The 16,747-nt window shown below is 45.5% G+C and overlaps 1 pseudogene; it reads right to left on the reverse strand.

Moving 5' to 3' along the window:
- Positions 1-2,260: 2,260 nt before the first annotated feature.
- On the reverse strand, positions 2,261-2,401 carry LOC135274480 (U4atac minor spliceosomal RNA; annotated as a pseudogene).
- Positions 2,402-16,747: the final 14,346 nt, after the last annotated feature.

Raw genomic sequence — 16,747 nt, forward strand, 5'->3', positions numbered from 1 at the left:
GATCCACCCGCCTCAGCCTCCCAAAGCACTGGGATTACAGATGTGAGTCACTGCACCAGGCCACCACTAGCACCTTCCTGTTCCTCAGATGCACCGAGCTGGTCCTGCCCCAGGGCCTTTGCACTTCCTGTGCCCTGAGCTTGGTGCTTTTCCCCAACCTGGTTCAAGGCTGGCTCCTCCTCATCGTCCAGGTCTCAGAGGTCCCTTCTTCAGAGAAGCTTTCCCTCACCTGCCTAGTCCACGTGGCACTCCTTTCCCTGCCCATTCCTCCCTATCATTATCACCTACAATACTCCCCACTAGGAAGTAAGTTCCATGAGAACAGGGAACTTGTTTGACTGGTTTGTCACAGTGCCTGCACAGATGAATTCTTAACAACTAGTTATTAAACAAATAAGTGGAAATGAACATGAGTGGTTATATATTAACTTATGTGCTTTTATGTACACAGACATATAGCTATGCCTGCATATAATGTGATTAGAGGTCTGGGGTAGAAATGGACGGATGGTGCCAGAGAAGAGGGCACCAAAGGGGAAGGGAAAAGAACACTGATTGAGCTCTGACTCAGTGCCAGGCACTAGTCTAGAGTTTTTCATACATTTAATCTTTTTTTTTTCATACATTTAATCTTTACAACAACCTACTTGGCACTGTAAACTAAATTCTGGGCTGGCTGCAGTGGCTCATGCCTGTAATCCCAGCACTTTGGGAGGCCGAGGCGAGTGGATCACGAGGTCAGGAGTTCGAGACCAGCCTGGCCAACATAGTGAAACCCTGTATCTACTAAAAATAGAAAAAAGTTACTTGGGTGTGGTGGCAGGTGCCTGTAATCCCAACTACTTGGGAGGCTGAGGCCGGAGAATCGTTTGATCCCGGGAGGTAGAGGTTGTAGTGAGCCAAGATCGTGCCACTGCACTCCAGCCTGGGCGACAGTGCAAGACTCCGTCTCAAACAAAACAAAACGAAACAAAACAAAATTCCAAGGATTCAACCCGCCATGGACCAAAGGAATCAGAATCTTGAGGATGGGGCCAGCATTACTGTCCTCATTCTACAGATTAAAAATCTGAGACTTCGAGAAGGGAAATGACTTGCCCGAAGTTAATCTACCAACAAGTGCCAGAGCAGGATATGAACCCGAGTTTATTGGACTCCAAGACAGTCTCGCTTATTGCATCATTCTTGAAGGAATGATGCAATTACTTACTCATTACCTCTCTCCATTATCAGGGAATAAAAAAGCCCTGGTGAATGTGGCTCCAGATAGCAGTGGCTAATTGGTGGCTGGAGCTAATAACATTGGCCAAGGGAGCAGGGCAGATAAGGAAGGGAAAGAAAATTCACTAATAGTCTTGCTATCAGTCTGGAAGCAACTTTTTTTCTTAATTTTATTTGTGTTGTTATGAATTTGCACTCCTTGCCTTTTGCAGAATAGATACATATATTCTGCTTGATTTAAATTTCTGGGATACAACAACCCAGAGGGATTTGGCCTCATCGAGTCAGTGGGCTAGTTTGCTTGGGCCTGCTATCTTAAACTTCCAAATCTAATTTCCAACCAAAGGAACAGAATATACTCTTTTTTCTTTTCTTTCTTTTTTTTTTTTGAGATGAAGTCTTGCTCTGTTACCCAGGCTGGAGTGCAGTGACACAGTCTCGGCTCACTGTAACCTCTGCCTCCCAGGTTTAAGTGATTCTCTCACCTCAGCCTCCCAAGTAACTGAGATTACAGGCGCACACCACCACGCCTGGCTGGTTTTTGTATTTTCAGCAGAGATGGAGTTTCACCATATTGATCAGGCTGGTCTTGAATTTCTGACCTCAGGTGATCCATCCACCTTGGCCTCCCAAAGTGCTGAGATTACAGGTGCGATCCACTGTGCTTGGCCTAGAATATACTCTTTAGAATACTCTTTTTAAAATACCCCCAGAACTTAGTTTATATCCAGGTTGTCTGTAATCCTAGTCTCTGGAAACCACTTCTATTTTTCATTTTTATCTATTCTTTTTTTTTTTTTTTTTGAGATAGAGTTTCGCTCTTGTTGCCCAGACTGGAGTGCAATGCCGTGATCTCAGCTCACTGCAACCTCTGCCTCCCAGGTTCAAGCGATTCTCCTGCCTCAACCTTACGAGTAGCTGGGATTACAGGCATGCGCCATTACACCCGGCTAATTTTGTATTTTTAATAGAGGCAGGGTTTCTCCATGTTGGTCAGGCTGGTCTTGAACTCCCGACCTCAGGTGATTGGCCCGCCTTGGCCTCCCAAAGTGCTGGCATTACAGGCATGAGCCACCGCACCTGGCCTTGTTTATTTATTTATTTTTTTTGGTAGGTGTTAGCAGTTCTGCCCTCACTGTGTGCTCATTGGACAGTAGCACAACCCCAAGAAAAGGATGGTGATTTGGCAGTCATTTCTAAATATCACAACACCTTTTCTTATTTTAGAATATGTAGGGCTGGGCATTGTGCCTCACGCCTATAATCCCAGCACTTTGGGAGGGTGAAGTGGGAGGATTGCTTCAGCCCATGAGTTCAAGACCAGCCTAGGCAAGATGGCAAGATTCTCCATCTCTAATAAATAAATACATAAAATGTCAGAGCTAGTTCTCAAATCTGATCAAAACATATCATGCCATCTAGCATGAAACCTCAAGGCCTTATTGAGGTGAGTTATATGTCCTGCTTGCCTATAAAATGCAGACTGTCTAATTGCTAGCTCACAGAGGATCATCACATGGGGTTTAAAGCTTAGTTGGGGCAGAGCCATTATATGAGATATAAACAGAAAGGGAGAATCGGTAATATAGGGTGAGAGTGTTGTAAGCTTTGTTCTATAGACAATGGAGAACTATACTGGGGCTCTTCAGTTTCAAGAGATAAGAACCAATTCTGGATTAACAGGAAAAAAAAAAAAGAAGCCATCTGAAGGAAGGGTATTGGGGAGTTTACAGAATTGAAGGAAGAACTGATCAGGCAAGAGGGAATCTTCTGGGGATTACCTCATGATTCAACTTCAACTTTCTCATCCCTGTTCAAAATTCAAATTCCCAGGAGAGTCTGAATGGCTTAGCTTAGGCCATGTGCCCCCTTCATGGGACCTGGGATTGGTTGACCTCCAGAATTCTGCACAACAGGAACAAGGAGACAAATTCCAAAGGAACAGATGCTGGCCAGACAGATGAGACATATTTGCTCTAGTAGGCACTGGACCTTTCTTTTTTTTTCTTTCTTTCTTTTTTTTTTTTTTTGAGACAGAGTCTCACTGTGTTGCCCAGCCTACAGTGCAGTGGAGCGATTCCAGCTCACTGCAACCTCCACCTCCCAGGTTCAAGCAATTCTGCCTCAGCCTCCCAAGTAGCTGGGATTACAGGCACCTGCCACCACGCCCAGCTAATTTTTCTATTTTTAGTAGAGATGGGATTTTGCCATGTTGGCTGGGCTAGTCTCAAATTCCTGACCTTAAGTGATCCACCTGCCTTGGCCTCCCAAAGTGCTGGGATTACAGACATGGGCCACCGAGCCCGGCCAGGCATGTGTGTTTCTGTGTGTCTTTAAAAAATGCTGCGTCTGTGTTAAATTGTACTTAACCACGATGGCAATGACTAACATATAATAAAAGATTACATTTAAAAAGAGAGAGGGCCAGGCATGGTGGCTCATGCCTATAATCCCAGCACTTTAGGAGGCCAAGGCAGGTGGATCATCTGAGGTCAGGAGTTTGAGGCCAGCCTGACCAACATGGTGAAACCCTGTCTCTACTAAAAATAGAAAAATTAGCTGGCCACAGTGACAAGTGCCTGTAATCCCAGCTACTCGGGAGGCTGAGGCAGGAGAATCACTTGAACCCAGGAGGTGGAGGTTATAGTGAGCCAAGATCATGCCATTGCACTCCAGCTTGGGCAACAGAGCAAGACTCCGAAAAGGAATGAAGGAAGGAAAAAAGAAAGAAAGAGAGAGAGAAAAAAAGAAAGAAAGAAGGAAAGAAAGAAAGAAAGAGAAAAAGAAAGAAAGAAAGAAAGAAGGAAAGAGGGAGAGGGCAAGTCGTGGTGGTTCACACATGTAATCCCAGCACTCTGGGAGGCTGAGGGGGGCAGATCACTTGAGGTCAAGAGTTTGAAACCAGCTGGATCAACATGGTGAAACCCTGTCTCTACTAAAAATACAAAAATTAGCTGGGCGTGGTGGCACATGCCTGTAGATCCAGCTGCATGGGAGGATGAGACAGGAGAATCACTTGAACCTGGGAAGTGGAGGCTGCAGTGAGCTGAGATTGCGTCATTGCACTCCAGTCTGGGTGATAAGAACAAAACTCCATCTCAAAAAAAAAAAAAAAAGAAGAAAAAGAGAGAGAGAGAGAGACAGAGAGAGGCAGGGGATGAATTAGAAAGTTATTAGCTGTCTACCACTGTGGAAGGAGTGAACCAGGCCAGGCTGGTGAGGAATGAAATGAGTAACCAGATATGAGGCACAAGGGCTCAAAAAGTTTGCCCTCGATTGAGTTATCTGGGGCAGTTGGGACCCCAGGAGTTCGTCTCCAGCCCACACTAGAACCCTCTCTGGGTAGTGACTGGAAATCTACAATTTTAAAACACACAGCCATCCTCCATAGAGGACACTGGTCTGTGTAGATGGGCATTTGAAAACCATTGACCTATTAGACCCTTTTTTCTAAATGTCCTCTAGTCCAGTTTCTCATCTTATCTCTTTGTTCTTGCAGTTAAGCATTATCAAAGCTTAGCTTTTGAGTACTTGCAATTTGTACTCATTACATTTAGAGTCACATATCTGCAAGATCTCTTCTGAGGTCTTTGGAATGAAAACGAAGACAGAGAGGTATGTTGGCTCCCAGCTGTCGCCTCATTTTGTTAGTGTGTCTGGGGCTTCTGGCTTTTGACAGGGACTCTTGAGAGATGACTTTGTCAGCTTTTCCTTTGAGGACAATAATCCCAAGTTTCGTCCTCCCTTTCGCTATAGTAAGTCTCCATAACAAACACACCCAAGTCTGGCATTTCTGAACTTATGGCTCTGTGCTGAATACATGCTGTTCCTGGAGCCAGGCTCATTTTGCAGTTTCTCCTCCCAACTCCACCCTTTGGTCCTGCCGATGGGCACATTCAACCTTGGCATGTGATAAACCTCAGGTTCTCGGAGTTCTCTTCTTGGACACTGAAGAACGGTATTGACTTTTCAGTCATTGCTGGAGTTTAAAAGGAATGGTGGTCTTTGGGGGTGGGAGTGTGGTACAGGTGGGAAAACATGACTTACAGTGCCAACTTGCTTCTCCCCAGCCCTACAGTGAGGGGACTGATGAGAACGAATAACTAGAAACGTGTTTCCCAAACTTCAGTTGTGTGAATACCATCCTCACGATTTTTGCCAAATCTTCATGTTATCCATCTGTTATTTATTTTATACTGTTCATTAATTAACATATTTTTGCTGGCATAGTCACTACCTACTCTAGCCTTGCTATAAACTATCATATTCATGAAGTTGCTGATTCATGAAATTAGGTCTGGTATGCTGCCTATGAATTTTTTTCTAGTACACGTTAAAATAAATATACACTTATTGAAATTGTGTAAATGTTCACCCACGTGCTAAAATCCTCCCGTGTGCCACTAGCGGTATATGTATCACAGTTTGGGAACATTAGCCTAGGAATGTCCATGAGCTAAGAAGCCAGTGATTCCAGACTCCTTAATTCATTGTCATTTTGGTGCCAAATGTAGAACTTTTTTGTTTATTTATTGAAAAGCTACCCTTTTGTATATATCCTCTTGCTGCAGAAGTCAAGGTTCAGAGCCAGAAACAGAAGCTTCCCCAGGTATTTTAAGCAAGGACAAAATTAATAATTTGCTGTTGTTGTTGTTGAGATGGAGTCTTGCTCTGTCATCCAGGCTGGAGTGCAGTGGCACTATCATGGCTCACTGCAACCTCTGCTTCCCAGGTTCTAGTGAGTCTCCTGCCTCAGCCCCCCAAGTAGCTGGGACTACAGGTGCCTGCCACCATAATTTTTGCATTTTTCATAGAGACGGGGTTTCACCATGTTGGTCAGCCTGGTCTTGAACTCCTGACCTCAGGTGACCCACCTGCTTCAGCCTCCCAAAGTGCTGGGATTACAGGCATGAGCCACTGACTTTGGCTGGAAATTAATAATTTTATATTATCAGAAGGTTGGGAACTGAGCTCCTTCTTGGATTGAGTACCCGGGCACCCCAGAACTGACCTCCCAGGGGACCTGTAACTCCTTCATACTCAGGATGCTGCTAATGAGACAGCTCGGTTTAAGATTTCACCACCATCATAGCTGTAATCCAGGGATTGGGTATCACCTCCCCCTCCTCTGCCTCGAGTTCCAGTAGATACCCATGGATCTGGAAATTGCACACTGGATTGCTATGGATTCCCATGTCTCTTTGACATTGCTTGCAGCAGAATGTGGCCAAAGCAGCAAGGGGGCTCATGACTCAACTTCCTTCTACCTTCCAAATCTCTCATGAGTGCATCAAATTTGTTGGGGCTTACTTGCATCATCCAGAGCTCCAACTCGAGGGAGTCTGAGTTTGTAGCTGGAGAGCTTTCTTAACATACGAAAGCCCAGTATGCTGGGCGCACTGGCTCACCCCTGTAATCTCAGCACTTTGGGAGGCTGAGGCAGGTGGATCACTTGAGATCAGGAGTTCAAAACCAACCTGGCCAACATGGTGAAATCCTATCTCTACTAAAAATACAAAAATTAGCCAGGCATGGTGGTGCACGCCTGTAATCCTAGCTAGTTGGGAGGCTGAGGCAGGAGAATTGCCTGAACTCGGGAGGCAGAGGTTGCATTGAGTTGAGATCATGCCACTGTACTCTAGCCTGGGCAACAGAGTGAGACCATGTCTCAAAAAAAAAAAAAAAAAGAGAGAGAGAGAAAGAAAGGCCAGCAAAGGTGAAAATGGATGCTGAGAGCCAATTAGTCATATTCATTAAACTGCCGATTAGTGGCAGCTCTGCTGCTAATTCCCAGTAAACTAAGAAATCACTGAGCCAACAGCAGGAAAAAAAACCATGGAAACCCACAGTTAATGCAGGTTCTTATGCTACCAAATAGTTGCTCTTATGTGAATTGGGGGGAGTATGCATGTGTGTATGTGTGTAAAACCAGGTTTTGTGTAATCTGAAGGTACACACTTACAAACATACAGGTTAAGTCAGTAAAAGTGACCTTGGAAGGCCGGGCGCGGTGGCTCACGCCTGTAATCCCAGCACTTTGGGAGGCCGAGGCAGGTGGATCACGAGGTCAAGAGATCAAGACCATCCTGGCCAACATGGTGAAACCCCGTCTCTACTAAAAATACAAAAAATTAGCTGGACGTGGTAGCACATGCCTGTAATCCCAGCTACTTTGGAGGCTGAGACAGGAGAATCGCTTGAACCCAGGAGGCGGAGGTTGCAGTGAGCCGAGAATGCGCCATTGCACTCCAGCCTGGGCAACAAGAGCGAAACTCCATCTCAAAAAAAAAAAAAAGTGACCTTGGTAGCACAAATTGACATGCCACACCAAAACCTCTATGGCTCCTCATTGCCTGGTATACTATACCTTTTACAAGTTGGCCTTTAGTTAACCTCTCATCCCTTAACACCTGGCATATTCTATGACAGCCCTCCATTCTGGTCAAAGAGCTCTAGTGATTGGATAAGAAGCAGCCAAACAGTCCCCACTTCCTGCCTTCCTGGTTGATAGGGTGCTGCCTGGAGAGGCTTGTCCTCTTCCTCCCGACTAACTTGCGTCTCAGTCTTTCTTCAAGGCCAATTCTGTGCATTTTCCTCACTTCCTAAAGCAGGTCTTCTTCTCCCACTCTCCTCTCTGTATTAGTAAAAACTCTTGGCTGGGCACAGTAGCTCATGTCTGTAACCCCAGCACTTTGGCAGCCCAAGGTGGGAGGATCACTTGAGCCCAGGAGTTAGAGACCAGCTGGGCAACACAGTGAGACCTTGTCTCTACAAAAAATAAAAAAAATTAGCTGGGCGTAGAGGCGTGTTCCTGTAATCCCAGCTACTCAGGAGGCTGAGGCAAAAGAATCACTTGAACTTGGGAGGCAGAGGTTGTAGTGAGCTGAGATCGGGCCACTGCACTCCAGCTTGGGCAACAGAGAGAGACTCTAATAATAATAATAATAATAATAATAATAATAATAATAATAATAAAACCCAGTAAAGGCTGAGTGCAGTGACTCACACCTGTAATTCCAGCACTTTGGGAGGCCAAGGTGGGAGGATTGCTTGTGGCCAGGAGTTTGAGACCAGCCTGGGCAACACAGCAAGACCCCATCTACTTGGGAGGCTGAGGTGGAAGGATCACTTGAGCCCAGGAAGTTGAAGCTGCAGCGAGCCAAATGGCACCGCTGCACTCCAGCCTGGGTGACAGAGAGAGACCCTGTTTCAAAAACAAGAACAAAATTAAAAGAAACCCTTTTTTTCTCAGTTGGGATCTGGTTTCTACCCTCCTAGTCACCCTTTCAGGGCTTTGCTTCCCTGTAACCTGCTTGGAGAGGTGGTCCTCCCACCTAGTGTTCCTGTGCTACTGGGTACCTCCATTAATTCCATCCATAACAGGTGAAGGTGGAAAAAGGAAACCCCTTCACCTTTATTCCCATTGCAAGACAAAGGTGTGGGAGGAGGATGGCCTTGATTTAAGGATTTAATCTGGTAGGTCCTTACAGGCAGTGACAGGCAAAGCCTTAGCCAAATCATCGAAAGTGCAAACATTCTGCTCCGGAGGTGGGGAAAATGGAATCCCTGCGCATAAGGAAAAAGGAGATACAGGGCTGGCTTCTGAGAAACAGGGACGAGGTAAAGCACTGAGAGAAGGGACACTGGAGGAGAGAGAAGGAAGAGAGCCACGAGGATGAAGGTCATCTGAGGAGATGCTGGGTGAATGAAGAGGATGGAGGGCATGGTTCAAGCCCTCATTAAAGTCCACTGCTGCACCCACCAACGCCACAGAGAGTGCCAAGACTAGAACACGACTGAGCTACAGAACTGGGCTGTGGTGGGACACAATAGGGACCCTTCATGGGGACAGCAAAAAGATTTGCAGCCTGACCTAATTCAGAGGAAGGAGGAGCCTGGCCTCCAAAATCACTTTGATCATCAGAATGTCCTAGGAGATCACAGAAGTAATGGAGTGGGTGTGAGGCCTTTTGCAAATGTGTGCACTCCTACACTGCAAAGACACACCTGCCCAGGGGACTCATTAGGATGCTGACCCCCTTTTACCCTCACAGAAGTTTGGCTGCTGCAAAGGCCTGCCAGTGAGGATTCCAAGCCTCTATTTTGATTCCTAGCTCTTGTAGGAGACAACATTTCTAAAACGGTTCCCAAAAGATGTCCAAATCCCAGGAACTTCTGAATGTGATGGGATTTCAGTCCCATCATTATGTTCTGTTTCAAGATAAGTAGATTATCCAGGTCTGCCTGACTTAATCATGAAAGCAGAGAGCTTTCTCTAGCTAGCAGCAATGGAGGAAGTCAGAGATTCAAAGGATGAAGGAGGGAGATGACTGACTTTAAAGATGGAGTGGGTAATTTGAGAAGAATGTGGGGGCATCCACTTACAGAGAGTGAACTCCAGATAGCAGTGAGCAAGGGAACAGGGATCTCAGTCCTACAGCCATGAGGAATTGGATTTTGGCAAAACCTGAATGGGTTTAGAAGTGAGCTCTTGGCCGGGCAGGGTGGCTCACGTTTGTAATCCCAGAACTTTGGGAGGCTGAGGTGGGCAGATCACTTGAGGCCAGGAGTTCGAGACCAGCCTGGCCAACATGGTGAAACCCTGTCTCTACTAAAAATACAAAAAAAAATTAGCCAGGCAGGCCGGGCATGGTGGCTCATGCCTGTAATCCAAGCACTTTGGAGGCCAAGGCGGGCGGATCACCTGAGGTCGGGAGTTCAAGACCAGCCTGACCAACATGGTGAAACCCTGTCTTTAAAAAAAAAAAAAAAAAAAAAATTAGCCAGGCATGATGGTGGGCACCTGTATTCTGAGCTACTTGGGAGGCTGAGACCAGAGAATCACCTGAACCCAGGAGGCAGAGGTTGCAGTGAGCAGAGATTGTGCCATTGTACTCCAGCCTGGGCAACAAGAGCGAAACTCTGGCTCAAAAAAAACCAAGTGGGCTCTTCCCCAGCACTTTTAGATAAGAGCCCAGTATGGTTGATACATTGACTTTAGCCTTGTGAAAAGCTAAACGGAGAGCTCAACTGAGCCTGCCAGAGTCTGAATTGTGAATTCTACAGAATCATGAGCCAATAAATAGGTGTGTTTTAAGTCACTAAGTTTGTGGTGACTTGTTATGAAACAATAGAAAACTAATATACCTTTCATGCCCTGCACAGGTTGACCTTCTCAGCAGCACCTTCTAGCCCTAAGGGACTCTTTTTTTTTTTTTTTTTGAGACAGAGTCTGGCTCTGTTACCCAGGCTGGAGTGCAGTGGGGTGATCTCAGCTTACTGCAACCTCTGTCTCCCGGGTTTAAGTGATTCTTGTGGCTCAGCCTCCCAAGTAGCTGGGACTACAGGTACACACAATCATTCCTGGCTAATTTTTGTGTGTCTAGTAGAGACAGGGTTTCATCATGGTGGCCAGGCTGGTCTAGAATTCCTGACCTCAGGTAATCTGCTCGCCTCGGCCTCCCAAAGTGCTGGGATTACAGGCGTGAGCCACAACCATGTACTCTTTGATTATGGCATGCTTTAGCTGGGACCTCTTTGTTTAGTCTCTCAATATTTGTCACACTCCACTTACCCTATCTGATCCTAGGCTTGGCCTCCCTTGGACTCTTCTGCTTGGGGGATTCCTGAGCATTCCTGAAGGACCTCTGATGTATGTGTACCTCTTCCCTCCAGTTGTTATAGTATATAGCAAACCTAGACTGAAGTCCTGCGTATAATGGGTTTGTGATATTTTTTACCCACATCCCCAACACCTATCATGGTGCCCATCATATAGTAGCTGCACAATAATATGTGTTGATGATGCTGATGAATAGAGAGGGAAGAAAATCTCCAGATCATCCACCTCAAACATTCCCAGGGTTGGTGTCTGATGCTCTAGCCATGTTGAACTATGTGCAGTTTGCAGAAGCCACCATGGTCTGCCTTGCCTCTGAGTTCCTCCATCTCTAACTTGCTTTTCTCCATCCTCACTCCCTGTGTCTTCCTCCTTGTTTCAACTAGCTAAATCTTCTTATTCTTCGGGTCTTAGCTAACTATGACATTCTCAGGGCCAGGCATGGTGGCTTACATCTGTAATCCCAACACTTTGGGAAGCCGAGGTGGGCAAATCACTTGAGGTCAGGAGTTCGAGACCAGCCTGGCCGAAACAGTGAAACCTCATCTCTGCTGAAAATTCAGAAATTAGCTGGGTGAGGTGGTGGGTGCCTGTAATCCCAGCTACTCAGGAGCCTGAGACAGGAGAATCGCTTGAACCCTGGAGGCAGAGGCTACAGTGAGCCGAGATGGCACCATTGTACTCCAGCCTGGGCAACAGAGTGAGACTCCGTCTCAAGAAAACAAAAACAAAATCGAAAAACAACAACAAAATAAATATGACATTCTCTGAGAGCCTTCTCTGGTCTCCCAGTTCAAGCGTAGGCCCTCTTTTGTTCCCTGGCAGTACCCATCATCACAATTGTCTTTATAATTGTAACTGTTATTCTCTAATAGACTATATGTTCTAGAACAACAGAGAGATGTTTCTTTTTATTTTTACTTTTGAAACCCCAGCACCTGCCACAGAGTAGGTTCTCAATAAATATTTGTTGCATGGCCATGCTTCTTAATCACTTGGATAAGAATGTTGTTAAAGTGCAGACTCCTTCCTGAGTCTGGGTAGCACCTGAGCGTCTGCATTCTAAAAAGGTCCAGATGATGGTGATGGTGCTCGTTCAGGAGTCACACTTGGAGTAGCAAGGTAATATGATACCCACTCCCACCGTTACCTCACAGTGGCGAAAAGTTTGCATTTAAGAGAAGCTTAACAGGATTTGGGGTACAAATAATGGCCACGGGACAAAATTTTTCCCGTCATTGCTGAGGCAGCCGACTCATTTACAGAGGTGAAGCCAGTAACCTTGGCCTCGTTAGCAACTGAGCTAACTGCCACAAATGAATAAATAACAACATTTGGCTAATTTGCATTTCAAAACTGTTTCCTTGCCTTGCTCACACTCTGGTAGAGGTGCTAATGAACCATGAAATGTCTAAAACATTGGCAGCAAGGAGGAAAAGAAGCAGCATTGGCTCCTGCCTGAAGAATAATGATCTTCAAAAATCAAGAGCTATTAAATGCAATGCGGTATTCTGGTTTGGATCCTGGAACAGGGAAAAAACAGAAGAAAAACTGGTGAAATCAGAATAAAGTAGGGAGTTTAGTTACAGCAATGTACCAGTGTGGGTTTCTGAGCTTTGACAAATGTACCATGGTAATATAAGAGAAACTGGATGATGGGTATTTGGGAACTCTGTGTTATCTTTGCAACTTCTCTGTAAATCTAAAATTCTTTCAAAATAAAAAATTTACTAGGCTGGGTGTGATGGCTTATGCCTGTAATCCCAGCACTTTGGGAGGCTGAGGTGGGTGGATCACTTGAGGTCAGGAGTTCAAGACCAGCCCGACCAGCAGAGAAACCCCTTCTCTACTATAAATACAAAAATTAGCTGGGTATAGTGGTGAGCACAAGTAGTCCCAGCTACTTGTGAGGCTGAGGCAAGAGAATCACTTGAACCCAGGAGGTGGAGGTTGCAGTGAGCCGAGATCATGCCATTGTTCTCCAGCCTGGGTGATAGAGTGAGACTCCATCTAAAAAAAAAAAAAAAATTATTAAAAAAATCAAGAGTTAGATAGCTGTATAGATTTGCTTCACCTCACATAATAATATTCCATAAATATAAAACAATTGCCATTGATTTAACAATAGGTTGGAAATGTGTATTCATGGAAAAGATTCTCTAACCAAGCCTAAGTAGCAATCAAAGAAGGGATCAGATGGTCCCAAGAGCATACCTGGCAATGTGGCATACCAGTGGCACCAACACTCCAGAAGTGCTTTGCCATATATCTTGCATTCCAAGATAGCCTGGTTCTTGATTCCTATTTTTCTTTCTTGAGCATATCAGGAACTTCTTCCATGCTTGGAGGAAATGTCTTTGTATGCTTGTTTGTGTATGTAACAATATTATCTTAATCACTTGGTATTGGCATCACATTTTGCCTTAACTGTATTTCTCTGTATTCTTTTTTTTTTTTTTTTTTTTGAGACGGAGTTTCGCTCTTATTACCCAGGCTGGAGTGCAATGGCGCGATCTTGGCTCACCGCAACCTCCGCCTCCTGGGTTCAAGCAATTCTCCTGCCTCAGCCTCCCGAGTAGCTGGGACTACAGGCGTGCGCCACCATGCCCAGCTAATTTTTGTATTTATTAGTAGAGACGGGGTTTCACCATGTTGACCAGGATGGTCTCGATCTCTTGACCTCGTGATCCACCCGTCTCGGCCTCCCAAAGTGCTGGGATTATAGGCGTGAGCCACCGCGCCCGACCTGTATTCTTATATACTGGAGACTTAAGTCTGGTGAGACCGTGGACTTACTCATCATTGCATGCCCAACACCTGACTCCAAACAGGGCTCATTATAGGTGCTTAATAATTATTTGTTAGATGGATGAGTAAATGAGGTAAGTCAACATTTGAAGTAAATTCCTGCCTGCAAAGCATGCATTTTCCAGTGATACTTCATTATGCAAGTATACCCCTTTGATGGAACTTTTCTTCAAACCTTGTAAAAAACTTATCAAAAGGTCTTTTCCAATTCCTTCTGGTGAATTCGTAGAAAGCCATGAAGATCTTATTACAGAAACTACAACCGTAACTAAAACAGTGCACAGTGGGTGTACTCTGGTCTCAGGAGGCAGCTCCCCAGGACCTGCACTGAGGCTCAGGGTCCGGGCTGGCCACGGAGGTGTGGTCAGAGGCTGTGTGGTCAAAGGAGAGTCTGCGTCATGTTTGTGGCAGTCATTATTGCTTTGTCTGTCCTACTGTACCTGCTTCCTTGAGGAAGCTGCTCTTACTCCACTTCAATGTGATGGGAAAGGAACTCATAGTTCACCTTCCTCCCTGGTAGGTCACTGGTCTATCTTCTCTGTGGTTTTAAAATTTGGAGCTAGAGGAGAAGGAACTTTTGCCTTTTAGAGCACGGAACTGGGATGATGTGAGTCAAGAGCAGCTGTCAGCCACCTTCCCTGACATATGGAGAATATCTATACGAGAAAAGAGGGACTCAGCCAGGACATGGAAATGGAGAGAGGAAGAAAGAACTAATATTTGTGTGTGAGTGCCTGGATGCAATTGTACTTTAGACAAGCTCAACCCCCTGGACTTCCCAGTTATGACAGCCAACATGTGCCCTTTTTCTTTTCTTTTTTTTGAAACAGGGTCTGGCTCTGTCACCTAGGTTGGAGTATAGTGGCACAATCTCGGCTCACTGTAACCCCTGCATCCTGGGTTCAAGGAATTCTCATGTCTCAGCCTCTCTAGTAGCTGGGATTACAGGTGTGCTCCACCATATCCAGCTAATTTTTTTTTTTGTGTTTTTAGTGGAGATGGGGTTTTGACATGTTGGCCAGGCTAGTCTCAAACTCCTGGCCTCAAGTGATCTGCCCGCCTTGGCTTCCCAGAGTTCTGGGATTATAGGCATGAACCACCGTGCCTGATCTATGTGGCCTTTTTCTTAGGCTGATTTGGGTTTCTATTAGTTACCATAGAGAGTTCTGACTGCTACTATAATCCTAGAGGAAAATGTGCATTTCCTTCTCATCCCTCATGGGAAATAGAATACATACTTCCACCATTGCTTCACGGTGGCAGAAGTTTGCATTGCTCATCCAGAGAACCAGCAATGTGGCCTCTGCTTGGACTTGGTGCTGTGACAGAGATAGCCCACTGTCCACCCAAAATCCAAGCCCTTCCTACCATTGCATGTCATTGTCACTGGGGGTGGCATCTCACCACAGACTATATGCCCTATCTCCTTTTGTGTTTAGGTGGGGATCCATGATTAGCTCACACCAATGGGATATGAGTAGAAATGATGCGTGTCACTTCCAGGAGGCAGTTAAAAAGTAGGGATTCCTTTGCCACTCTCTCCTTTTTGCTCCCCACCAGCTGGATAAAGAGGATTTTGAGGCCCTCAAAGATGGCTAAGCCACAGGTGGAAGGAGGCTGGGACAACTTACATTTGACTGTTATGTAAGTGAGAAACAAACTTTTCTGATGTGAAGCTGCTGAAATGTTGGGAATTTTTTTTTCCGATTATAGCTGTTGACTGCTAATATTATTTGATAGTTGAGGCTACTATGATTATGCACTGCTCATGGATTCCATTACTGCACCAAGAAGCACATGAAATAAGGGCAATTACCCAAACATAAGACCCACTTAAGTTTGTCAAGAGCCAAATAAAGTCCTCCTCGTTAGAGGAACAAACATAATATGCTGGCAACTTGGCACAAGAACTTAGTTCAGACCACAGTAACTGCCTTTCGTTATTTCTGCCATGCTCTAGTTAAGGCCAAATTGGATATTACTATTATCATTTTAAAAATTATTTATTTGTTTATTTTTTGAGAAAGAGTCTCACTCCCAAACTGGAGTGCAGCGGCACATTCTCAAATCACTGTAACCTCCGCCTCCCGAGCTCGAGCAATTCTCTTGCCTCAGCCTCCCAGTAGCTGGGACTATAGGTGCATATCACTGCACCCAGCTAATTTTTTTATTTTTGTTTTTTATTTTTTGAGATGGAGTTTCACTCTTGTTGCCCAGGCTGGAGTGCAGTGGCGCAATCTCAGCACACTGCAACCTCTGCCTCCTGGGTTCAAGTGATTCTCCTACCTCAGTCTCCTAAGTAGCTGGGAGTACAGGTCTGCACCACCATATCTGACTAATTTTTGTATTTTTAGTAGAGATGGGGTTTCACTATGTTGACCAGGGTGATCTCAATCTCCTAACCTTGTGATCTGCCCACCTCAGCCTCCCAAAGTGCTGGGATTACAGGCATGAGCCACCGTGTCTGGCCGCACCCAGCTAATTTTTGTATTTCTTTTCTTTTTTTTTTTGAGATGGAGTTTTGCTCTTGTTGCCCAGGCTGGAGTGCAGTGGCACGATCTTGGCTCCCTACAAGCTCCACCTCCCAGGTTCAAACGATTCTCCTGCCTCAGCCTCCTGAGTAGCTGGGATTACAGGCATGCACCACCATGCCTGGCTAATTTTGTATTTTTAGTAGAGATGGGGTTTCACCATGTTGCTCAGGGTGGTCTCAAACTCCTGAGCTCAGGTGATCCACCCTCCTTGGCCTCCCAAAGTGCTGGGATTATAGGCATGAACCACCACACCTGGCCGATTATCATTTTTTTAGGGATGCGTTTGTTATAGCAGCCAGCAGTACTCTGACTAATACATTTCCAATGCCCAGGGCTGGATTGAGTTGAAGACTTTGTAAGAAGAAGCACAAAGTTTAAACTCCATCTTGACAGTGGCCAAGAGTCACAGCAAGAAGAGCTGAACTCTGTGTCCAAATCCAAGGGATGATTTCAAAGATGGAAACAAAAGAGAAGGTCAAAGCGTCAGCAACCAAGTGGGACCTGAAAGAAGTGGAGAGTGGGAAAAAAGATCAGGGACAGATACAAAGCGAGAGCAGACCAAGTG

This window comes from Aotus nancymaae, unplaced genomic scaffold (genome assembly GCF_030222135.1).
Source record: "Aotus nancymaae isolate 86718 unplaced genomic scaffold, 86718_ANA_hifiasm-v0.15.2.pri h1tg000011l, whole genome shotgun sequence".
Taxonomy (NCBI): Eukaryota; Metazoa; Chordata; class Mammalia; order Primates; family Aotidae; genus Aotus; species Aotus nancymaae.